This window comes from Manis pentadactyla, chromosome 10 (assembly GCF_030020395.1).
Source record: "Manis pentadactyla isolate mManPen7 chromosome 10, mManPen7.hap1, whole genome shotgun sequence".
Lineage (NCBI taxonomy): Eukaryota > Metazoa > Chordata > Mammalia > Pholidota > Manidae > Manis > Manis pentadactyla.
The window spans coordinates 6,218,232-6,241,620 of record NC_080028.1 but is presented as its reverse complement, the minus strand read 5'-3'; the positions used below and the strand labels follow the sequence as shown (position 1 = coordinate 6,241,620).

The 23,389-nt window shown below is 53.1% G+C and overlaps 1 protein-coding gene across 1 annotated transcript in view; it reads right to left on the bottom strand.

The window, feature by feature from the left end:
* Positions 1-23,062, bottom strand: part of A4GALT (alpha 1,4-galactosyltransferase (P blood group)) — a 33,677-nt gene extending 10,615 nt beyond the window's left edge. Inside the window, exons 1-2 of the mRNA XM_057486310.1 lie at positions 22,994-23,062; positions 1,157-1,297 (exon numbers count right to left, since the gene is read on the bottom strand). The gene's annotated coding sequence lies outside the window, so the exon portion shown is untranslated. The remainder of the gene's footprint in view (positions 1-1,156; positions 1,298-22,993) is intronic.
* Positions 23,063-23,389: the final 327 nt, after the last annotated feature.

Sequence of the window (23,389 nt, the reverse complement as noted above, 5' to 3'; positions counted from 1 at the left end):
TATTTGGCTCCGCAAACCAGGCCTGGAGCTGGCCCAGGAAGGCAGAGTGCCACCAGCCTCAGGGTCGTGTGGGGCCTGGGGCCTGGGAGGCCTTGGGTGCTGGCTCGCTAAGAGGCTAGCATGCAAACTTGCTCACATGCAGGACAGGTGCTCAAGGCATATGGGGATGCGTGCCGGGTCTGTAGCCCTTGGCTTGGACATGATGAGGTCTCCTGAGCCCCGGGGTCCCTAGCCCCTGTCCTGGGCTGTGCTTCTCATAGACACAGGTCTGGAGGGAAAGGACAGGGAGGCTGTGCTGTACCCATGACCTTAACCAGTACTGCTGCCCTTGGACCCTCACTCTTTCCTGGTGATGCCCACTTGGCGAGCAGCCAGGAGCATCCTGGGTGCTCTGCTGGTGGCTGGGTGTCTGTGACAAGATAAGCCTGGGCTCTGTCTCCAAGGGTAGGACTATGTGAACACCTGGGGGGCACTGAACCCCAGTCTGCCAAACGAGCTGTGAGGCCCAGGTAAAGCAGGTCAGCACACAGGGGCCCACTGCAGGCTGAGTGCTTTGACTCAGTAAATATGAACTGCCTGCCAGGGATGTGCCAGGTGCCAACTCAGTAAACCCTTAGAGCCACTCTTTGGGGTGGCAATCATCACGCCCATCTTACAAGTGAGGGAACAGGCACAGAGGTCTGCCAACTCATGCAGCCTCACTGCCAGCAAGCGGCAGGGCAGGGACTTGAACCCAGACCACCTGGCCCCAGAGTCCGCGCCCTCACTGCCACACCATCCCACCTGGACAGAGATGGCGCGCGGACGGCACACTGGGACTCGGCGCGTGACTGAGTCTAGACTGTCCTCACTGAACACAGTCGCAGCTACCATCACTCCGTGCCTTCTAAGGGCTTGGTACCGAAGTCACCCCCTCCTGGCCCGCTGGAGCCCCAGGGGCAGCTGCGTCACTTCTCCTTTACAGGCCAGGAAACGTGGACTCCAGACAGACAGGGCACCGCCAGGACGCTAGGAGGAGCTGGAGCCAACCCCTCCCCAGGACAGGCAGGGCCTCTGACCTGGGGGTGGCGCCGGGGCCTGGGCCTCAAGCAGCTGGCGGACCCTCCCCAAGGTGGAGGACAGGGAACAGCAACGATGTCACGGGCTAGTAACTGACCAGCCTGGACGGCCCATGGTGGCGAGGGGGGATGCGGGCAGCCTGGCAGGCCTCCTGGAGACACACCCTGGCTCAGCAGCCAACCTTCTCTGCCAACATGAACACGGCCCTTCCACAAGCTCTCCACGCCCGCCAATCCATCTGCAAAAGACGGAGAGAGACAGAGTGAGGCGGGTCGTGGGCTCAGAGGCCTGGTCCCCCGGCCAGCCTGGCTCATGTGCCCACTGCCCCTGCACCCTCTCAGCCCCCCAGGGAACACACCTCGGAGAAGGGACGGGTGGAGGGGGGAGCAATCAGGCTGTGGGGAGGCCATCTGGAAACCCACAAGGACATTAAACCCGCTGGGGGCCAGTGGGGCCAGGAGAGGCTTCCTGGGGAGGTGACACTTGCTGAGAAGGGAGTTAGCCAGGTGGACCTCCCAAAGTGCCACACCTTCTCTCCCTGGTGCCCGACTCAGTGCCCGGAGCAGAGCAGGCCCACAGGCAACGAACATACTCACTCACTCACTGACTCACCCCGTCGCCGGCTAGGGGGACACTCAAAATACAAGTTCAGGCCACCTCGCTCCTCTGCTGAGATCCTCAGGGACGTGAGAAGCCCACATCCACCAGGTCCTGGGTGTCTCCTGACCCCTGACCTCATGCCCCACTTCTCTCCCCATTGTCGCTCTGTTCCAGCCATACCTGGAACTTTCTCCTGCTCTTTCTCAAACCCATCCCCCCATGCTGCCATCTCTGGGCCTCCACACCTGCTGTTCCCTCTGCTCGGCATGCTTTTCCCACAAACCTTCACTCAAAATTCACCTCCCCCAGGGGCCTCCCTGCCACTCACCCTCCAGCTCCGCCACTTCCCAGCCTCCTACTTCATCCTCCCCAGTCCTGGTTCTAACACGTATGCTGTATATTTTTGTTTTGTGTTTTGTTCAGCATCTAGAATAGTGCCTGGCTCTTGGCAGGCAGTCGGTGAGTATTGAGTGAGTGGCTGGGCATGTGGGTAAGTGAAGGGGCAAATGATTGAGTGAACCAATGAATGTTCAGTGAGTGAATTAATGAGTGAACAAATGCATGTGTGAGTGAGTGAATTAATGAGTCGGTGAGAATGTAAGTGAGGAAACTGGGGTCAGGAGTTGCATGAGCTGCCTGGGAGGGTAAGCGGCAGAGCTGTGATGTAAACCAAGAAGCTTGTTTCCCCAGCCCTGGTTTCCCCTACAGGGAGAGGCTATTTTGGTCCTGAGTATTTTTAACCCAATGTGAACACTGAGGAGCAGACGAATAGTTGGACCGTGCAAGGCCCTGAAGGCTGGGCCCGAAGCACTGGGGTGATCTGGCCCTGCTGTGGGGTGGGGTGGGGGCTGGGCCCACTGGGGAGGCAGGACGTGCCACCTGAGCCCCTCACATCGAGGGTGCCAGGCGCAAGCAGTGCCGTATTTGGTGCTGAAGCCCGGGATCCAGGAACAGATACTGTGTATGTGGCCAAGTTGGCCACAGCCCAATGCCCGTGTGACCTCAGGCCCAAAGCATGCTCCTGGCCCCGGGAATGGGCCTTGCAGCCACGGCGCAAGCCTGGCCCTTGTCAACTGAGCCTGGCATGTGGCCGCCCCCTCCTCCTGCCTCCCTGCCCACCACGTCCAGTCCTGCACCGGGGAGATGTTTCCAGTTAGGAGGTCAGCTGTGGTCGCATCCCTGCTCCAAGCCTTTCTGCAGCTCCCCATCATCAGGATCCCCTGATCCATCTCAGGCAGGAAGTGAGGTGTGCGGCTGCTGGACACAAAGGGCCGAAGGCCTGACCAGACCCCTGCCGGCCTGGCTCCCAGCACCGGCTCTGCAGAGGCCCCACCTTGGGAGCATCGGTATCAGGGCACCAGGCCCACGTCCCTTGAAAAGGCCCCTGTACCTGGTGACTGTCACTGGGGTGTTTCGATGGGGACACAGAGCCCTAGAGTGAAAGGGGCTCAGCAGCAGAGGGCGCGGCGTGTACAGGGAGCTGGCCTCCAGCTGGGCAGTGGAGCCCCTAGTGCCCAAGGCTGTCCTGGAGGCGTGGCCGGAGGCAGACATCTCAGCAGGAGTCGCAGCCACAAAACCAGCAGACGGAGGAAGGGACGGCCTCTCATCAGCCCTGAGCTGCCAAAACTAACAACCACAAACTGTGGGGCTTAAAACCAACACGCGACACTTGTCATTGGGCTTCCAGCCCATGTAATCCAGGATCATTTCCTCATCTCAAGATCCTTAATAACATCGGCAAGGACACTTCTTCCAAATGAGGTCAGATTCACAGGTCCTGGGGTTAGGACCTGCCGTATTGTCCCCCTGCACCCCCCTTCTTTGCTTCTCTGTCCGGAGCCTCAGAATCCCCGTGTGTAGAAGGAAGCGCTGTTCTGAAGTCACAGAAGCCACTGGGGCTCAGGAGAGTAGTGAGGGGTCGGGTCACATGCTACCCCAAACGGAGTCATTGGAGCCTGGGGTCTGCCCCCGGCCCCTGAGGTTCGCTGCCTCAGCCTCTGTGCACGGCATCTAGGGGTCCCAGCCACAAGGGCTCTCCTGCAGAGAGGCCGCCCTCCACCCCCACCATGGTCACTGCGCCTGGAGCACCTTCAGGACGCCAGGCTTGGGACGTGGGCTCAGGCCTCGAGAGCGTGTGCAAGGCTGAGATGCACCTGGGCCCCCTGAGGGTGACGGGGACAGGACCAGACAGGGGCCAGTGGGGCCAGGATGGGAGACCACCAGAGGCCTCAGCAGGTCCCACGGGAGCCCTGGGGCCCGGCACCCTTCAGAGGTTCCAAACCAGGGTGGAGGCCTATGACCACACTGAGCCATGTGGGACACAGGCTGCTCCCAGGGAGGGCGCACCACCGTGGGGGGGTTCCCTCTCACAGAGGACACCCCCTGGGGAGCGGGTGCTCCAGTGCCCAGTGAGAGGCCTGATGGCACCTGTGTCCCCGCTTCCCTCCAGAAATTGTCTTGTTCACTTTCTATCATCTGAGTCCTTGGGGGGCAGGGCTTGCTTGTCCTGCTCAGGTCCTTCCCGGGGCTCACACAGGGCCTGGCAGACAGTAGGTGCTCAACAAACCCTGGTGGATGAAGGGATGGCTCTCAGGGGGAAGCCAGATGCCCCTTCGGTTCTTCTCAAGGCCTCAGGAGCAAACCAGGTCAGGGAGCAGGGCCGTGAGGGGCAAAGCCAGGGTCAGACTGGGGCTCCAACTCCAGCTGTAACCCGACCAGCTGTGTGGCCTCAGGCAAGCCCCGTTCCTCCTCTCAGCCTTGGCCTCCTCACCTGTAAAATGGACCCACCCCACCTTGGAGGGGCCAAGCGAGGCGATGCGTGTCTGGGCCCCAGTCCGCTGAGCAGGGTCTCAACAGATGGTGGCGGTGGCCACTAGTCAGAGGCCTTCTCTCCGGCAGGGCGACCGGCGTGGTCCTCGCATGGAGGCCTACGAGGGCGCCGGGGAGGAGGATGCTCATGCTCAGGGCAGTCTTTAAGGTCAGGAGGCATGCCTGTGTGGCCCTATGAGCCACTGACCACTGCCTAACCCTGAGGCCAACAGCGTGGCTGTGTGTGGCCGGGATGCGGCATGTGACCTGCCTAGTCCCTTGTCCTCGTTATCGTGCTCTCATCCCCCCAGGGCCCACCTGGATGTCAGAAAACGTCATCCTCACCTCATGTCACACTTGCTCCCAGTGAAGCTAAATCAGGTCCCCTCCGTACCCCGCTCCACTGCAGCCTGGACAGACAGGGACTCCAAGGTGGACTTCAGAGTTCCCTAATTTTCCTTTCCGAGCAGGACTTTATATGGGGTGGGCCTGGAGGCAGAGAGGACCGAGATCTTCCAGGCCACCTGAGCCTCCCTCCTGGGCCTGCACCTGCCAGTGTGACCTCAGGCAAGACAGGAGACCTCTCTGACCTTGGGCTCCTGGTCTGTCACGCAGGGGCAACACCAGCGCCCAGATCACAGGGTGCTGTGTGGATTAAGGCAGTGAGGACGTCTCACAGTGGCCAGCACAGAGGCTGAGCCGAGCCGGACCCAGAGGCAGGAGCCTGAGGTAAAGCCCAGGCCAGGGCAAGGCGGGCAGGGGGAGCCCCTCACACCACCTTCTCCGGGGGCCCTTTCATCCTAGGCCCCATGACCCCTGGGCCACATGTGGTCTTGAACATCACTGAAATGGCAGCTCTGTGGACTGTGGGCCTGGGCAGGCCTCTCTGCATGGCGGGAGAAGAAGGTCGACATCGCATGCACTTGGGACCCTCTGCTGGGTTTGCGGGTCCAGCACGTACCCACTGTTCTGAGAGCAACACCCGATGTCCACTGGGGAACCGCCTCTGCCCCCCACACCCCACTCCCCAGCTCTCGGGATGGCCACGTGATTCAGGTCTGACTAATGACTGGGCCGGATTCTCCTGGCCTCAGTGGTTGGGTCGGGGAGGGCACATAACTCAACCCCAGCCGAGCAGAGACACGCGACTGCTAGTGGGTCACTAAGACGTGGACCAGAAGCGGGGAGGATAGCGCCTGCCCACGAAGGAAGCTGGCCAGAGGCGAGCAGAGCCGAGAGACGGCAAGACAGAGACACATGGGACGTCGTCATTATGCCTGGATCCTGCTGTGCCTGAAGCTGGAGTACTCCTGGCCTTCTCAGTCACAGCAATCAGTATGTACACACACACACACACACAAGGAGGCATCTATGCTAAACTGAAAGCAGAGGATCAGGACTGAGGAGGGTAGTCAAGGGGCACTGTAGTTTGATCCATAAAATCTGACTGGCTTTTATGAAGAAAATGTATTCAGTTATTCTTTGTGTCACAGAAAACAACAACATTTTCAGATGTTATTTGGACTCAGCCTGGGGTTTGAGTTCTGGCTCTAGCAGTGCTGTCGGTCACCTGATCTGACACTCAGCCCTTCTGTTTCCCCATCTTTAAAATGGGGATAATCATGTTCTTGCAGAGCCATGAGGGGATTTTCATGATACACCCGATGAACTGCAGATACTCAAGAGGCATTAGTCCAAATAGGAAGTCACACAGGAAAGCGCCCCACGCCCACCTGCATGGAGCGCAGACAGTGCCTCCCACACTGGCGACTTGCTCGCTGGGAGAGGGTACAACCTGGGGCCGAACCTGTCTGGCACTTACTGGGTTGAGGAGCCACAGAGCACCCCAAGGCAGAGACAACCTGGCCCAACCTCTCACTCTAGGTGGGGGAGGGGGTGGAGAGATGCCCAAGTCCGCAGAGAACCAGCAGGTGTGGGACGGGAACTCAGGCTGCACAGCAGCACACGTGACTCGACGCCGGGGTCACTTAAGCTGGGATCCTCAGTCTCCTCACCTGGGAAAAGGGACCACAGCACCCGCCCTGAGTCCATGCCCACCTTTGCCTGTACTTGGCCCTTGCTGGTTCTGCTGTTGGCTGAGGGGAGTGGGGGGGGCTTGGAAACCAAAGTCTGTGGGTGGATGTGCTGCAGACGGCGAGGGGTCCCGTCGGGGCGGATGGGACACTGCCGGAGGGCCCTCCTCCTTCCTGGCTGACAGAGACAGCAGCTGACAGGGCCTTGCTCCCCGAATCAGGGACACATCCCAACCTTAGAGGAAAGGAGGGCCTCAGCGCAAACGACCGCACCTCCTGATGCCTCTCCAGCTGATCACCAGCGAGCCATTGCTCAGCCAGTGTCCCCCTCTACCTCTCTGTCCCCAGGCCTCCGCTGTCCCTCCCCCAGGTCTCTCCCTGCTGCTGCTCTGGGTTGGTCTGTCTGTCTCTCCCTCTCAGCAGCACCGAGAGAACTCTCTTGGTCCCCGGTCCCACGACACCACACGGGGGCAGGGCTGCAGTGGGACGTGACAGAAGGAGACCAGGCTGCCGAGACTGGGCGGACCCGGATGGGAAGCTCTCCCCCAGCCAGGGACTGAATGCCCACCCCTAACTGGCACCAGCGCCCTGTGCCAGGAGAGGAAAACTAGGTTCACTTTGCACAGGGAGGTTTGGGGCTGAGGACGCAGTGGGAGACAGAGGAGGCCGAGGCGCCTGCTGCGTTCCTCCACTCGGTGAGAAGTGCCTGACGGAGCCAGGAGGCCCTGGCCCAGCTGCCCCCAACCCAGGGTCACGGTGCCGTCTCAGTTCAGCCTGATCACCAGGACAGGCATTACTCCAGCCAACGCCAGCCCCTGTCCCCTGTGTAACCTTCAGAGAAGTTAAGTGACTTGTCTACACGGCCACAGCTAGTGGCACTGGGGCTGGTGTGTGCTTCCAGGTCCGCCCAGTCCTGCTCCCAGCTTGCTGTGTGATCTTGCGAGTCATTTTCCTATTTTCTGGGCCTCAGATTCCTTCTGCACGAGGGGAGGAGGGCAGGGCTGACCACGGGCTCTAACTGCGGTGACGTGGGGCGTGCGTTGGTCACCTTCCCTGATAGGCTAACACCCGAGCAGATCCCGGAGGTCATGGGGCCAGGAGACGGCATGGAGGACGGAATCCAAACCCAGGGCTTTCTAAGCAGCCACTCACTGGCTCTGTGACCCGCGGCCCTTCCCTGCACCTCAGGTTCTTCATCCGTTAAAGAGGGTGGGCTGGGCTCTTTGGTCTTGCAAGTCAGGTCTCCCTGGGTGTCAACGATACCCACAGCTTCCAGGCCCTGCTCGAAGGCTCTGCTGCCCTGTCCTCCACACCCCCCAGCAATTTTCAGGGCATAAATTAATACATTATTCCTACTCAACAAGCAAGAGTGACAGTTATTAGAAGGTGATGATCCTTGTAAAAATGGCTGTTTTCAAAACATAGGTCATAAAATTTTCCCCCTCCAAAGCCTGTAAGATGTTCCAGAGCCAGAAGTCAAGCAAGAGGTGGCTTGCTCTTTGGGGGACATTACAAAGAGAAAAATCAGGGACCCAGACACTTCTTTTTCCAAGAGGCATGAGGCAGCCACAAGGACTAAAGCAGATTTTTGGTTCCTGATCTTCCCTCTTTCCTAATGTTATACAGAGCAACAGGGAAAAGGAAAAACAAACCATAAGCTTTAGGGAAACTACAGGTATGAAAAAAGCACATAAACTCCAAATCATGTGTCAGTGTGGCCCAAAGCACCGGAGGCCAGCAGACACGGCAGCGAGGTGGGGAAGAACGGGGTGCAGAGGGGCCCGGTTGTGGAAGATCACAGAAATCACCACTTCAAAAGATGAGTAAACTAGGTGACAGCTGTGGCCCGAATGAACCAGGGAAGGTCACAGTTGGAGGTGGGGAGCTTCTTGAAACAGGTTGAGTTCTGAGAGGCAACAGAGGAGTAGGTCCAGAGAAGGGCCACATTTTAGAGGAACAATCTATTCCCATAAGAGCAGAGGGAGGAGCCTTTCAGCAGAGAAGCTTAGGGAACTAGCCTGGCCTCTCTCCCCATTTCCACCAGAACCTCCTATTAATTGCTGGTCCAGGAAAAATGAATTCAAATATAGAAAAGAAAATCTGTTAAAGGAATAAACACAGCATTCATTCAAAGATGTTACCAGAATGAAAAGGGAAAGGACAGTAATGTTCCCTTGCGTAAAAAGAATATTCACTCTAAAAATACTGCCACCAAACAAATAAAAATTCGAATCTAAAATTGCATCATGGATTAAAAAAGAAAAAAAATCTTGAAAAAGTAATCCCAGCTCTGAAGGAAGATCAGAAAGTAGAAATATAAGGTCTGGAGAAGAACTGGATAGATGAATTGATGGACGGACATACAGACCAAGTGTGAGAACTGGTAGGTCTTGGGAAAGAACTAGAAGAAAAGGACAAATAATTTCAGAAATAAAGACCAAACTGCAAGAAATGCAAGGGAGAATGGACTTTATATGAAGAACAGTGAGAAACATAGAGATCAAAATGAGAAAAATAAAGAAAATTAAACAGAAATAATCAGAGATCAAAGATTAAAGAAGAAAAGACAGAGAAGATATATAAGGGAGATCCAACAAATGTATAACTGGAGTCCCTAAACAACTAAATTAAAACTAAAACAATGGAATAAATATTAAAAATTATGATCCAGGAAAACTTTCCTGAAATAGGGAAGACTTGATTTCATGAGTTGAGAAGGTACACCATGTACAGAGAACAGTGAACCAGAATGGTAAATCTCAAGGCATATTCTAGCAAAATTACTGGACTTGAAAGATACAAAAATAAATCTTTAGGCAGCAACAAAAAGATCAAGCTGTCAATGAATGGAGAGAATGAGGCTGGCATCAGATTTCTCAGCAACAACATTCAATGACAGAAGACAGTGGAGTAATTCCTACAGGATCTGAGGGAAAAGAATCTGAGCTGAAGATTTTAAAAAGCCATGCTGTCCTTTATTTATTTTCTTAATATTATATTTTAATTTGATGACCTAATTGGTTCTATTAAGCAATTCACGAATCAGGCATCATTTCATCTAGCAAGTACAGAAATGCTCCAAGGAAGGGGTCATGCTGTTCTTTAAATATAAAGATTATCCACCAACAGTTTTAAAATATAAGGACTTAGGCAATAATGTTCCTATAAGGAAAATTGAAGAATAAGCATCAGCCAACCAAATGGTGGTTGGAGTCACCTCTGTAAAATGACAGAATATATTTAACAGCAGATCAAAAAAAAAAAAGTAGGAATAAGGATAAAAGAATGGAATGAAAATGTTTTCTTGTTAAACACTGTAGAAATGATACAACTAACAAATAACTGGTAGGCAAAGGGGAAAGGAGGTGAAAAATGGAAAAAAACAAGCTCACTGGTTGCCTCATCTTTAATTATTAGGGGTAAGAGCTAAAAACCAAGTAGTAAAAGTTTAAGCATCTTTAAAATAGGAGACAAGAGGAAGGATAACACTACCTTGTTTTACCACATCTAAGTAGATGCATCCTTATGGTATGTACCACTAACAATGAAAATGCTGCCAGTTCAATGATGTCTCTTTGTTTTCTTATTATGTACAATTGTTATTTTGAAAGAATTGTTTAGTCAGACTTTAAAATCAGCCATCATGCCTGTGCCTACATAAGCAATGAAAATAAGTGAAACAAATCAGGTTAGGTGTCCCGGAAACTTTTTTAAAGTTAAAACCTGATCCTTCTGAATGACTTCAACTCAGTGTCACTGATGCCTTCATCTCCCACATGGTATCACCTACTGTACCTACAGGTGTGGGTGATGCAACATTTCTTAAGAGTGCCTCCCTACTGTTTCCAGAATTTTCTTCCAAGCTGCTAACACCTCTTTGTCAGCTTTTCATGTCTTTGCATGGGCAGGCAACTGTCATGAACACCATCTGGCTGGGAGCTTCCAGAGACATTAGAATGGAGAGAACATATGCCTTAATCATTCAGGAGAGGATCAGCTGAAATGAGGTAGTGACAGGAGAGAGGGAAACAAAGTTATTGTTCATAGAAGAGAAACCATAGATACTGTCTAAAGAGAAGGAACTAAGAGAATTTTAAAGGTATAAACATAAACATAGCCACTAGAACAAAAATACAAGCTTTCCTAAATATCAGGACTACAGTTTTTTAAAAAATCAAACACAAGTGAAAGAATAATTACAGCCCCCCCACCCGTACAGATGTATATACAAATATGCACGTACAATGCGAAAGACTAAAGACATCTGTCAAACCAATAAATAGGTTTACTCACTTAACTTTACAAAGAAAAGATTTTTAGTTTTGATTCCAAGCGAAACCCATCTCTATCCTGTATTTAAGAAATACACATTAAACATAGTGATTTAGAATGCTTAAAAGTAAAAGAATGAAACCTGAGCGTAAGATTGTATATCAATGATACCTTAAAAAAAAAGTAAAAGAATGAGCAGAGGCATAAAGACAAATACAAATGAAAACAAAGCAGGGGCCATAATCTTAATATCTGACAATGAAGATTCAAGCCAAACATCACTATAATGATAAATGGTATAATCCACAAAGCACCAAGTAACACTGCAGCAATTTTCAGGAAGAAGAAATTACAGGAATACTAGGACATATAGGTTAAAAGACACTGATCAGAGATTTTAATTTACCTCTTTCAGCCTAAGAGACAAGTAGATCACACATAAATAGGAATTCAGAAGACCTAAATAAAATAAACAGTAAGGTACTACACTATACCAAACTCTCTAGCCCAAATAATAACAACCCACTTTCTTTTCAAGAGCTGATGGAACATTCATGAAAACTGAAAACCTCAACAACATCCAGAAATATAAAAAATACAGATACTTTATAATTCCAAGGCAGTATGACTAGATATTAAATTAAAAGTCTGGAAATGAAAAAAAAGTTGAGTCAAAAGGTGGGTGATGCAGCAAATTAAATATGTAGGATTTCTAGAAAGTAACCATAATCAAAACACCATGAATCTGAATCTATAGGTTATAGCTTCAGAAATAATCAGAAGAATATTTATAGCCTCCAATATATGTAACAAGTAAAACAGGATGGATAAAAATAAATATAAAGCACCAGGCTAAAAATGTTAGAAAAAGAATCACAAAATAAACAGGAAGAATAAAGAAAGAACTAGTAAAGATTAAAACAGAAATAAGTTATCAAACAGATAAGCAGTAGAACTAAGAAATAAGGCAAAAAGTTGGCTCTTTGGAAAAGAGTCAAGAGAATATATAAATTGTCATTATCCTAATTAAGAGAAAAGGGTATAGGGGGATGGGGAGAAAGAACCCAGTGCAAATTAAGAAATGCCAAATGGGAAAGAAACCAAAGAAGCAGAGGAAAGTTTTTTTAATCATAAGACAGTACTTTGCAAATAAAATTTAAAACCTGAAAAAAATAATTTCTAGACAAATCTAATAAATCAAAACTATTCCCAGAAGAGAGAGTCTAGACAGGCAAACTATCTCAAAAGAAATAGAAATGAAAAGATCATTAAAAAACAGAAGCACCACCGTGAGGCATTGTCAGAGGGGAATTCTAACAAACAGCAGAGAATTCCAATGCTTTTTAAAGTGTTCAACAGCAAAATAGGAGAAGGAAAACTTATAAAAAATTTTAAAACATAACATAGATGCCAAAACCTGACAAAGCCTGCATAAGATACACTATCTTGACCAGTACCATTTACGAATATTATTGTAAAAATCCTAAATAAAACATAAGCAAGTAGAATTTGGCAGCACATTAAAAGAATAAAACATCAAAATCAAATGGGGCTTATTCCCAGAATGTAAGGATGGTTTGATATTAGGCAATCATTCATTGATTCATAGTTCTTGATTCACAGATCTAAGGAGAAAAATCACATGATCACTCTCAGAGATGCTACAAACATTGGATAAAATTTCCAACACTCCTTCTGGATGAATTAGGAGTCCTTAACAGAATTATACATATAAACCCCAAAGCCAGAAGCCAGTTTTGTACTCAGGGGAGTACCCTCATAGCACCAGAGGTATTCATCAAAGCAATATGACAGGAGAAATCAGAGGCATAAAACAGAAAAGAAGTAGTTAAAACCATTGCTATTTTATATGACACTACTGTGTACCTGGAAAAGTCAAGGGAAATACTGAAAAACTATAATTAATAAAAGAATACTGTGACCCAGGAATTCCACTCCTAGGAATTTACCCTAAGAATGCAGCAGCCCAGTTTAAAAAAGACAGATGCACCCCTATGTTTATTGCAGCACTATTTACAATAGCCAAGAAATGGAAGCAACCTAAGTGTCCATCAGTAGATGAATGGATAAAGAAGAGGTGGTACATATACATGATGGAATATTATTCAGCCATAAGAAGAAAACAGATCCTACCATTTGCAACAACATGGATGGAGCTAGAGGGTATTATTCTCAGTGAAATAAGCCAGGCGGAGAAAGACAAGTACCAAATGATTTCACTCATGTGTGGAGTATGAGAACAAAGGAAAAATTGAAGGAACAAAATAGCAGCAGACTCACAGAACCCAAGAATGGACTAACAGGTACCAAAGGGAAAGGGACTGGGGAGGATGGGTGGGTAGGGAGGGATAAGGGGGGGAGAAAAGAAAGGGGGCCTTATGATTAGCATGTATAATGTGGGGGGAGGCACGGGGGGCGCTGTGCAACACAGAGAAGACAAGTAGTGATTCTATAGCATCTTACTACGCTGATGGACAGTGACTGTAATGGGGTATGTGGGGGAGACTTGGTGAAGGGGGGAGCCTAGTAAACATAATGTTCCTCATGTAATTGTATATTAATAATACCAAAAAAAAAGAAAGAAAAACCACCAACCATCTAGGATAAAAAAAAAGAATACTGGAAGGTGGTAGGGTACACACACACACACACACACACACTTAAATATAAATAAAATGCAGTTGTAAGCAAGAGATATAATGAAAGATGAGATACCACTCAGAACCACCACCACCCCAAGACTTAGGGTCAAACTTAACAAAAGATGTTCAGAATCTATGGGAGCAAATTTTTTTCTCCAAAGAACACAAAATGAACTTGAACAAACGGAAGGACATACCATGTTTCTGGATACAGGATTCAGCTTCATAAAGATATCCATGTTCTCTAAGCCAGTTTCTAAATTCTACATGATTCTGGAATTTGACAAATTGACTCTAATGGTCATATAGAAAAACACCTGAGCAAGGAGTACAGGGAAACTCAGAGAAGGAAGAACCAATGAGGGAGGACTGGCTTTTTAGACTGAAACATACTGTGATGTTTCACTAATTAAAACAACGTGGTCGTAGCGTATGAACAAAAAGGGCAATGAGATAAAGGCAATGACTACCACAGTGTAAGACGGTGCTTGTGTACCCACGGAAGGCAGTGTCCCCCGTCAGGAAAGCAAAATGGGTCTTTTCTCAAAGCTTTTGGGCAACTGGAGTAGAAAAAGCTGCATTCATACCTCAGAACATGCCCCAGGGATAAACTCCAAATGTAAAGAAGCAAAACCCATAAATGTTTAGAATAATACATGGGTGGATTCCTTCTTAACCTTAGAGTTGGGAAAGTTTCCTTGTTATGTATGAAATCCAGAAGCCATAAAACGGAAGATGACTTGACTCTTTGAAAAACAAGTTTCTCCATGTCATCTCCCGAAATACCATCAAGAAAGTCAAAATCACAGTGATAACTTGGGGTAACTCTTGTGCCTCTCCGATCCCAGAGGTCTAACTTTCCTAGCCTGTAAAGAGCACCCAGAAATCAAGGTGAAAAAGACCAACGGCGCAAAAGAAAATGGGCCAAAATGCAAAAAATGATCCTTAATATGTAAGCAAGATTGAAGATCTTTGTGTAAGTACAAGAAATGCAATTGCAAGCGTTCAGATAGCATCCCTCACCTATCAGATTGGTAAAAATCCCACACTTTGGCAGTATGTTCTGAGAAGGCTGGGAGGAAAGAGTTACCTCTCCCGCGGCGGCAGGCAGGCCCCTTGGCACTGCTCCGGGGGAGGAGGGCGACGGAATGGCACCTGTCGAAATCACAGACCCATTGCCCACACAATCCTACCTGTTAGTTCATCCTACACACAAGCGCAGTCTGTAAAGGTCACAGGTTTGTTCGCACCTGCAAACAAGTAGAAACAAGCCAAGGTCCTTGAAGAGACTGATTAAAGACAGGATGACATATGGACGCTATGGAAAACATCAGCTCCCCACAGGCAGAGACCGCAGCTGCCATCTACTCTTTGTGACATCCCCTGTGGCCAGCGGACTCTAGCATACAGTAGGTGCTCAATACACATTTTCTGAAGGAATGAGTAAAGGATCCCTCAACTGCCCACAAAGCCAGGATCTAGTGTGGTAACTTTAAGCCAGGGGAATGCCATTTGCCCAATGTAAGCCACGTTCAGATGCAGACTCCAACTGTTAGGAAGTATAATTGGCATGTCCTGCCTCACCATCTGAGGGTACACAATGCCACATGCCTTTGACTCGTCAGGGTAAAGCACCTGAGTGTTCACTGGTCCCAAGAACAGAAAGGTGACCTTTCCAGCACATCATGGCTGGTGAACATGGGAGGCAGGGTCTGTGCACAGGCATGTCTGCCCCCAAGTCGCACGCCCTCCTTCCTTCCCTGACACCATCCCTCCCACCCAGTCACTCCGACTCTGCTCCGGAGACTGGACTGAACATCTGGCTGCCTGCGGTTGGCTCCTCAGGAGCAGAGTGAGTTCAGGGACTGGTAAGTCACCAGGAGCCTGGACCCCCACACATCTGTTCCCTGGGCACATGCATGCGTGCACCAGGACCTCCTGGAGGGCCAGCATGGTCAGGTGTGGATGAGCTTTCTGCACCAGTCCCTTGCTATGCCCAGAGGTCACAGAGGTGCAATTAGCAGGGAAAACTCTTCATCAGACACAGTCATGCCTGAGAAATGAAATGCCCATGGGAAAAGCATCTAGAAATTCCAGGCTGGATGAGGAGTCCTGAGTTCACTCTGCTTGGAAGAGAGTGCCCATGCCGCCTCATGTTCTCCTTCTTTAAAACTGTATTACAGATCAAAAATAATCGGCAGCAAAAAACAGCACCCCCACCCCATGCACACTATACAGCATTGCCAGTACCGGGTATTCTTATTCGTAACAGTCTCTGCTCACTGGACATTGCCTGAGCAAGGGACCTGGTTTCTGTGTTATACCCATGTGCTCTGAGCCCTTGCAGTATGACATTCCCCCAATTCTGAGCCTCAGTTTCTTCATCTGTTCAATAAAGATCTTGGGAAAGACCATCTCTAAGGACTTGTCTAGAAAGACCTTCCAAGTCTGCTCTCTTCAGCACCTGCTCTGTTCACTCTATGGGAGGTAACCGTCATTGGCCTCTCTAGACAGGGCACCTCAGGGCCACCTGCCCCTCTGAGGCCAGGCCAGGAGCACAGGCAGATACTGAGGCAAGAGGGATGACAATTCACGGATAAGAGAGTTCCCGCTCAACCCGACACAAAAAAAAGTCATCTTGGAAAGAGACCGGCCAAGCCCTCAGCATCACCCACAGCACCCCCACCACGTATTCACAAATGCCTGAGCACCTACTACGTGCCAGGCCCCACTTTAAGGTCTGGAAACGCATGCAGCTGTGAACAAAGCAGACAGTTTTTGGCTTCAGGGAGCTGACATTCTAGTGGGAGAAAACGAACAAGTAAAGAGATGAAGAATAATAAAGAAATTACATCAGGCTGTTCAAAAATGCAGTAGGGAGACTGGACTGGGAGGACCGGGTGGGCTGCTACTTTATACACAGTGGGGTGCGATGGCCTCTCTGACAAGCTGGCATTTGTGCCAGATCTGCTGGGTAAAGACGTCTGGGGGAAGCCTGTCCAGGGAAGGGAGTCGGTGAGTAGAAGAGTCCTGAGGCACGTGTACCTGAGGCGTTGAAGGACTAGCAGAGAGAGAATGGGGAGAAGGGGCCCAGCGGCCTTGAGGGCCACAGAAAGAACCTGTCTTTCCATTTGGGAGGGGCCGTCATTGGGAGACAGTGGAGGGAGGGCTGAGTGTGACTTGTCTTCAAGATCTGGCTGCTTTTTGAGACTAAATTGTGGTGGACAGGAGGCAACATGAAGGCAGTTAAGAGGCTACAGGGACAATCCAGAGGAGGGGAAGGTGCAGGGAGGGAAACGGGGAGAGCATCTCTTGGACGCACACGCTTCTGCCACATCCGCTCCCTCGCCAGCGGCCCAGTGCAGGTCTCCGTCTGGGGGCGGGGGGCCCACCACCGCAGCCGCCTCCGTGGCTTCCTGACTCTGCCCTGACCTGGTCCCCACCCCCCACGACGCGGAGGCACCCCAGGCACTCCTTCAGCCCCCATGCCCTCCAGACACACAGCTTCCGGGCCAGCCAAGCTGACCTCTGATGTACCGCTCCAGCCACCAAGCGGTGGGCACTGCAGGTCTCTGCTGTATGTGTGTCCCTTTTCCCAAGCGTCCTTCCTCCCACCCCGGCCCAGGAGCTTCCTAACGGTAATACATAGGAGGCACTGCCATTTGCCAAGAAAGTAGGTCAGGCACCCTACCAAGCACCATTCCTTCTTTAGTTCATTGTCGTGTCTAACACTATGGCCCCATTTTACATGAGAAAACTAAGGTGCAGAGAAGAGAGATGACCTTCCAGTGCTGCATGGCTAGTAAGTGGGGAGGCAGGATTTGCACCCAGGTATGTCTGCCCCCACGTCTCAGCCCTCCTTCCTCTGTGAGTCTCTCCTGACCTAGGTGAGCAGAGCAGGCCACCTCCAGGAACTGCCTGGACTTCAGCACAGCCCACCCTGTGAGCCGGGCTAGGTCCCCAGTGCTGCGCACACGGCCACCCTGCAGGAGCTCGCGGCCACCTTCCCAGTTCAGTGTGAGCGGCTACCTTCCCTGGGCGTCCGGGCAGCACCGCTTCTCAAGCCTGGGCCTCACTCCCAGCCTGGATGGCAGGCAGACTTCAGACCACCCGCCCCCCCATGCACCCCAGCTCCCCACTCTCCCACTTTGCCCAGGAGCTGTCAGGAGTGACCAGGGCGAATCTGGCCTCGGAGAAAGCGGGAAGCTGAGGAAAGTGGGCACTGAGCCAGATGCTGCCGCCCTGCCTGAGACTGTAAGTGCCATTAAATTAGGGAGGGCCTGGCGCACAGCAGGCACCCATGGGCGCCCCAGAGATGTGTGATCCTGAGTGAGGAGGGATAGAGGCAAACCACCCTGATACCTCAGTGCTTCTGAAATGAGGTTAACACCTTGAATCACTCAGAACCACCAGGCCCTGGGAATTCCAACTTCCTGCAACACGTGCTTCCCCCTTCGCCAAATGCCCCTCCAGCCTGCCTGTGCCCGGCGACCCCCCAGTCAGAACAGATACAGAGAGCTGCCATTTGCCAAGAATCCAACAAAATGCTCCCAGGGTTTTATTCCTGAGTTATGGGTGACGTTAGTTCTGTCTTCACACCTTTGCGCACGGCCTGTGTATTTCCCGCATGTGCGCACGACCATTTGGCCAGCAGGGGAGCCCAGCTCCCAGCTCAAACGGATGGGCTCTGTGTGTCTGTGGGTGTGGGGAGCCCGGTCACCCCCTGCGGTGACACTTCTGCTCTCTTCTTCATCTTGAAGGTAATGTGGAGCCACTGAGGACTTGAGCCCAGGGCACGTGACGCAGTCAGTCTTCCCGCGACCTCGGCACCGCGGGTACCCCGTCCGCAGGCTGGTATATTCTCTCCGGTCCTTTTCCGACACCTCCATCATGCGAGCGGTGTGAGCAGCACACAGGCGACGCACTGAAGGGGACCCGATGGCGCACACTCTTCTACACCTTGTTTATTTTTCACTCATAAATATGCTGGGCCCCATATCCTAGCCCCAGGTGGTGGGGACTGCACAACCGTACACAATTCCCAAAACACATCGACCTGTGTGTTTGCAAGGATGTGTCAATTACTCCTGAATAAAGCCATTTGAAATACGGTACACATTTCACGTCAGGCCAATAAATACAGCTTCACACCCTGACTGCCCAGGGCTCCCGGTGTCTCCTCACCTCGCGGCCCCACCCTGCCTTGCACCTATTTCCAGCCCTGGCCGCTGAAGCCGCACCCTCCGCCCTGCGCTTTCACTGACAGCACTGTGGTGAGCATCTGGCTCTTCCATCTTGGGGCCTGTCTTAATTACTTCTGAGCACTGGTTCCTAGAAATGAGCCTCTTCAGTCAAAAGAAATGTAATTTAGGGTTTTAGATATGGATTACTGACTTGTCCCCAGGAAGGTTTTAAAAAGGCCACCTTCTCTCCACTGCCAGGGCACAGGGGCCTTCCAGGCTCTCAGGCAGGAGTGGGCGTGGCTGGGTCCCACTTACTAAAGGCTCCAGCCAGGCACGGAGCCCCAGGGTGCTAGAGCAGCAATGGGCTGTACTTCCTGAGGGACCTCCTAAGGGCACAGCCGCCATCCAAGTGGTTTCCACGCAGTCACTTGATCAATCCTCCCAATACCTGGGGCTGTTGTCCCTTTTTGTCTACAGTTTAGTTGCTGAGGAAACCGAGGCACAGCTGGGGAACTGAACAGCCTTGCCAGGTGAAAGGAGTTTCTGCCTGCGGCCCGGCCGGGTCACCTGGGACTGGCCGGAGGCTGGAGGCTCAAACCTCACCAGGGTGAGGCAGGGGCACCGGGCACTTGACTCTCAGTTTCCTCATCTATCAAAGGGAATAACAGCCCAGGTTGGCTGAGGGTTAAATAAAATCAGGTAACTAAGTGTCTGGCACCTAGCGGGGGCTCAACTGATGGAAGCCCACCCCTGGCTCAGGGGGCTGCTCCGGGAACCGGCAGGCATGAGCCAAGGAAGGTTACAGACCCCTGGAGGCAGTGGGGCCGCGGGGCGCCTCTCCGGCCCCTGTCTGTGTCTGGGACAATGGCTTCTGCTCTTTTGGATCAAGCCTGCTCACTGGGTGTGAAGACTACTTTTCACCTCATGTGCCGTCCCCGTTTGCCAGCTCAGACTTTGCACCAGTGTGACATCCAGAAGGCTGTGTTCCTGCCAGAGTTGGCTCCTGGTGGGCGGGAGTGTGCGCAGGGGGAGGGTGTGCGGGCCATGCCCAGGAGGGAAGGGGACTCTCCTAGTCCCGTGGCCAACCCTGCTTTTGCTGGAAGCTCCCGGACCACTGGGGTCCTTCCAGAGGGAGGACAGAGGCAGACAGGACAGAAAGGACACTCACTCACCAAGCTGCAGGTGGAAGAGAGAGGTGCCGCTTCCCCATATCCACTGGAAATGGAGGCTCAGAGAGGAAAGCGATTCTCAAGGGTGTGCGGTTGGTGTGGGGCGCCTACTCTGAACCCAGCCCCGCCACTTCTCAGCTGACTGCCCCTGAGCAAGCCCCTCCCTCCAGAGTCTGTCAGTGGGGTGATCACACCTGCTCCCTCCTGGGGAAGAAGGGGGCCTCAAGGGGACAAGGCTGGCAAACAGCACAGGGAGCTGGGGACCTGGGAACCCTCTCTCTCCACCCACCCCTTTCAACCTCCCTCTGCCGAGATCAAAGCCAGTTCAGAAGGGGTCCAGCCAACCCCGCCTGTCCGGCCCTCCCCAGCTCGGAACGTCCCCTCGGCCCGGCGCTGGGCCCCTCCCGCCTCCTCCTCCTCCGGGGCCTCAGCCACGCCCACTCTGGCTCTGCGCCGCTGGCTCGGGAGTACAGCCAAGTCTCCCTTACTGAAAAGCACACACAACGGTACAGCAAAATAAAAATGAACAAAAACACACGCCAGCAGCAGCAAAAATAAAAGCCAAAGGATAACCTGGGAGAAGGTCTTTGCCACAAAGAGACCAGGCAAGGGGCACTTTGCTCACTGATGGGCTCAAACAGATGAATCAGAAACACATACTGTGGTCACTCACAATGTGTGGAAGTCAAAGCATGATGCTGTTCACGTTAAACTTACACAGTGGGCTGTATGTCAGTTATAGCTCAATAAAATGGGGGGGAGGGAAACACAAAGATGCTAGACATTCATACTCTTGACTCGGTAATTTCATTTCCAAGAAATAACGAAAAAATGCATGCTCACAGGAAGCACGTTACGGCCCTCCCTCTGGAGAGCCAGCTGGCTGTAGGTACAGCCCGGCTAGGGGTTCACATGCACTGCCTGCCAGGCAATTCTCTTCCCAAGAAGAATCCAGCCGTGCATAAATCTGTGCGTAAATTCAGTGTAACATTATCTAAGAGAGCCATATACAAAAGAAAAGAAACCCTAAATGTCAAATAAGATCCATTAACTAAATAGGATATAACAATATCTAAGTATCAAAAAGTATAAAAAGTAATGTTTGAGAGGTGAGGAATTTGAAAAATTTATAGACTAGATATTCAAATATGTAAAAAAGGGTTATTAAAAAGTCTGGCAAAGAGGGAACATGCTAACAACAGTTATGCCCCAGGGATGCAAGCGAGGTCATTTCCCCCTACTTCTGGCAGTAAATACAGTCAAACATTCGTGAGCATCCAGTATGTGCCAGGCTGAGTGGGCATCGGCCTTCAGGCAAGTTTCCTCCCATCTGGGTCCTTCCCGTCTGGAGAGGAGTCAGCCAGCAGTGCAGTCAGCAGCTGCGAGGGCACTAGGGGCTACCCCGGTGGGAGGGGACGCAGTGCAGGGAGCACGGTGGGCGAGAGCCTGTGGGGCCAGGGCCACAGGGGAGCCGTCCACCCACCTGCCTGGAGGGGAACCAAGAGGGGCGGCGGCTGGGGGTCGGGGGTGAGGTGTTTCCACACTTGAAGCCTGCCTTTCTCCTCCGCCCCGTCTTCCAGTCTTGTCAAAAATGTCCCTGGCAGCCCCCTTTGTCCCTCTGCCCTGGTCCCAACTCAGAGCTTGGGGGACCTGCATCCCCACTGCCTGGGTGCTTGGTGATGTGGACGCCTATGGCCAGGTGGGTTTGGGAGTTGCTGTCTGGGGCTAGTGAGGTGAGAGATAGGTCACCCCCTCCTGACTCTCTGAGGAAGGCCCTGGACACACACTGGGCGTGCGGTCCTCACACTGGGCAGCAGGCCCGCTCACCTGGGCTGTTCTAGGGCTTCGACTGGTACAAGGAAACAAAACACATTTTAAAGAAGGGTTTCCATTTCGGAGTTTGTCCTCTAATAGTGGGCTGTCCCTGCAGACAAGCCGGAACGGGCACCTGAGGCTTAGAAACATTTTTGGGACGAAAATGAACAACAGAGAGGCCTCCATATCCACTCCTTTCCCTTGGGCCAGATGTGGGGCCTTCCCCTTGGGGATCTTGGCTGTGGGAACAGAGTGCAGGCGGGCATGGAGGGTGTGGTCCTGGCCAGCCTGGGCCCTGCTGTGTCACCCTGGGCAGGGTGGCTCCCCCTCCTCTGGGAGGAGGTGACAAAGGGGTGGTCCTTGGGCAGCTGGAGGCACAGACGGAGGGCCAGAGCCGGAGCACACCAGGTGCTCGGTGATTTGATAAACGACAGGAGAAACAGCTTTCGGTGACCTCAAGGGGCCTGCGAGGAGCAGTCCATCACCAAATGTGTGGGGAGAGGGCTGTCCTGAGGAGGGTGGGCGTAGGGGCGATGGCTGTTAACCCTCTCAGAGCCAGAGGCCCAGCAGAGCCAGGCAGGTAGGTGGGAACTTCAACCTCCAAGGTGTTGCATGAGGACACTGAGGCCAGGGGACTCCCCTAAAGGTGAAGGGGAGCGGGCTCTGGGGGAGCCTCCCAGCCGGAGCCTCTCCCAAGCACGTCACAGCTGCCACTCAGCCTCAGTGCTGGCCACCTGGAAAAGCGGGAGGGGGAGGCACGCCGGAAGGAGGGGTCGGCGGCGACTCCGGATCCCCGGGGCAGCGCTGGGGCCCGACCTTCCGACTCCGCGGCTCCGACCCAAGCCCTGCCCTCCCCCTGGAGGGCCCTTCCGCCTCTCGGCACGTCCAAAGCCCCAGCATCCCTCCAGGCCGGGGCCGGCGCCGCCTGCTGCTGCCCAGCCCTCTGCCCGGCCGCAGCCCCTCGGGCCCCGGGCCGGACCCGCGCGCGGCCAGGCCTCCGACGCGGTCGGCGCCCCGGGACAGAGCGGCGCGCGGCCCAAGGTCGCAGCGCGGAAAGCGCCCTCGGCAGGCTGCTCGCCCCCGGCTCTCTCCCGCGGCGGGCCGGCGGGGGGGGCTCAGCCCCGGGGCGCCTAGCGGGCCGCGCCCTCCGCTCGCGGGCCGGGCTGCGGCGCAGCCGCCGCGCTCAACTTCGGGGCGCAGTCGGGCGCAGGCAGCGCGCCCACAAATGCCCCTCCGGAACAGGTGGCCGGCGGCGGCCGAGCCCCCCGCCCTCCCGCAGGGAGCGGTCCCCCCCCGCCGGAGCCTGCGCCCCCGGGAGCGCGGCCCGAGCCCCCGCCGCCCGCCGCCCCTCCGCGCGCCCCTCCGCGCGCCCCTCCGCGCGCCCCCCGTACCTCCAGCTCCGCGGCGGCGGGCGGCCGTGCCCCGAGCCCGGCGGCGGCAGCCCCGCCCCTCCGGCCCAGGGCGTGGTCACGCCGCCCCGCCCGCCGCCGCCCCTGCCGGGTCCCGGCTCCCCGGCCCGCCGCCCGCCCGCTGCCCGCGCCCGCCGGACGGCTGCGGCCCGCGCGTGGAGCGCGCCGGTGGGGCCCCGCCGCCTACGCGGGGTGAGCTTTCCCACTTCCCCCATTTAGCAGACGAGAAAACTGAGGCTCGGAACGGTTAAGCGACAAAAGCGTCACGCAACTGAGAACCAATACGGAGCCCGGGTCGGCCTGATGCCATCGCCTGGAATATATTTATTACCCCGCCAACCCCCTCCCCGATTGTGGCCGGGCTAAACGCTGTGCCGG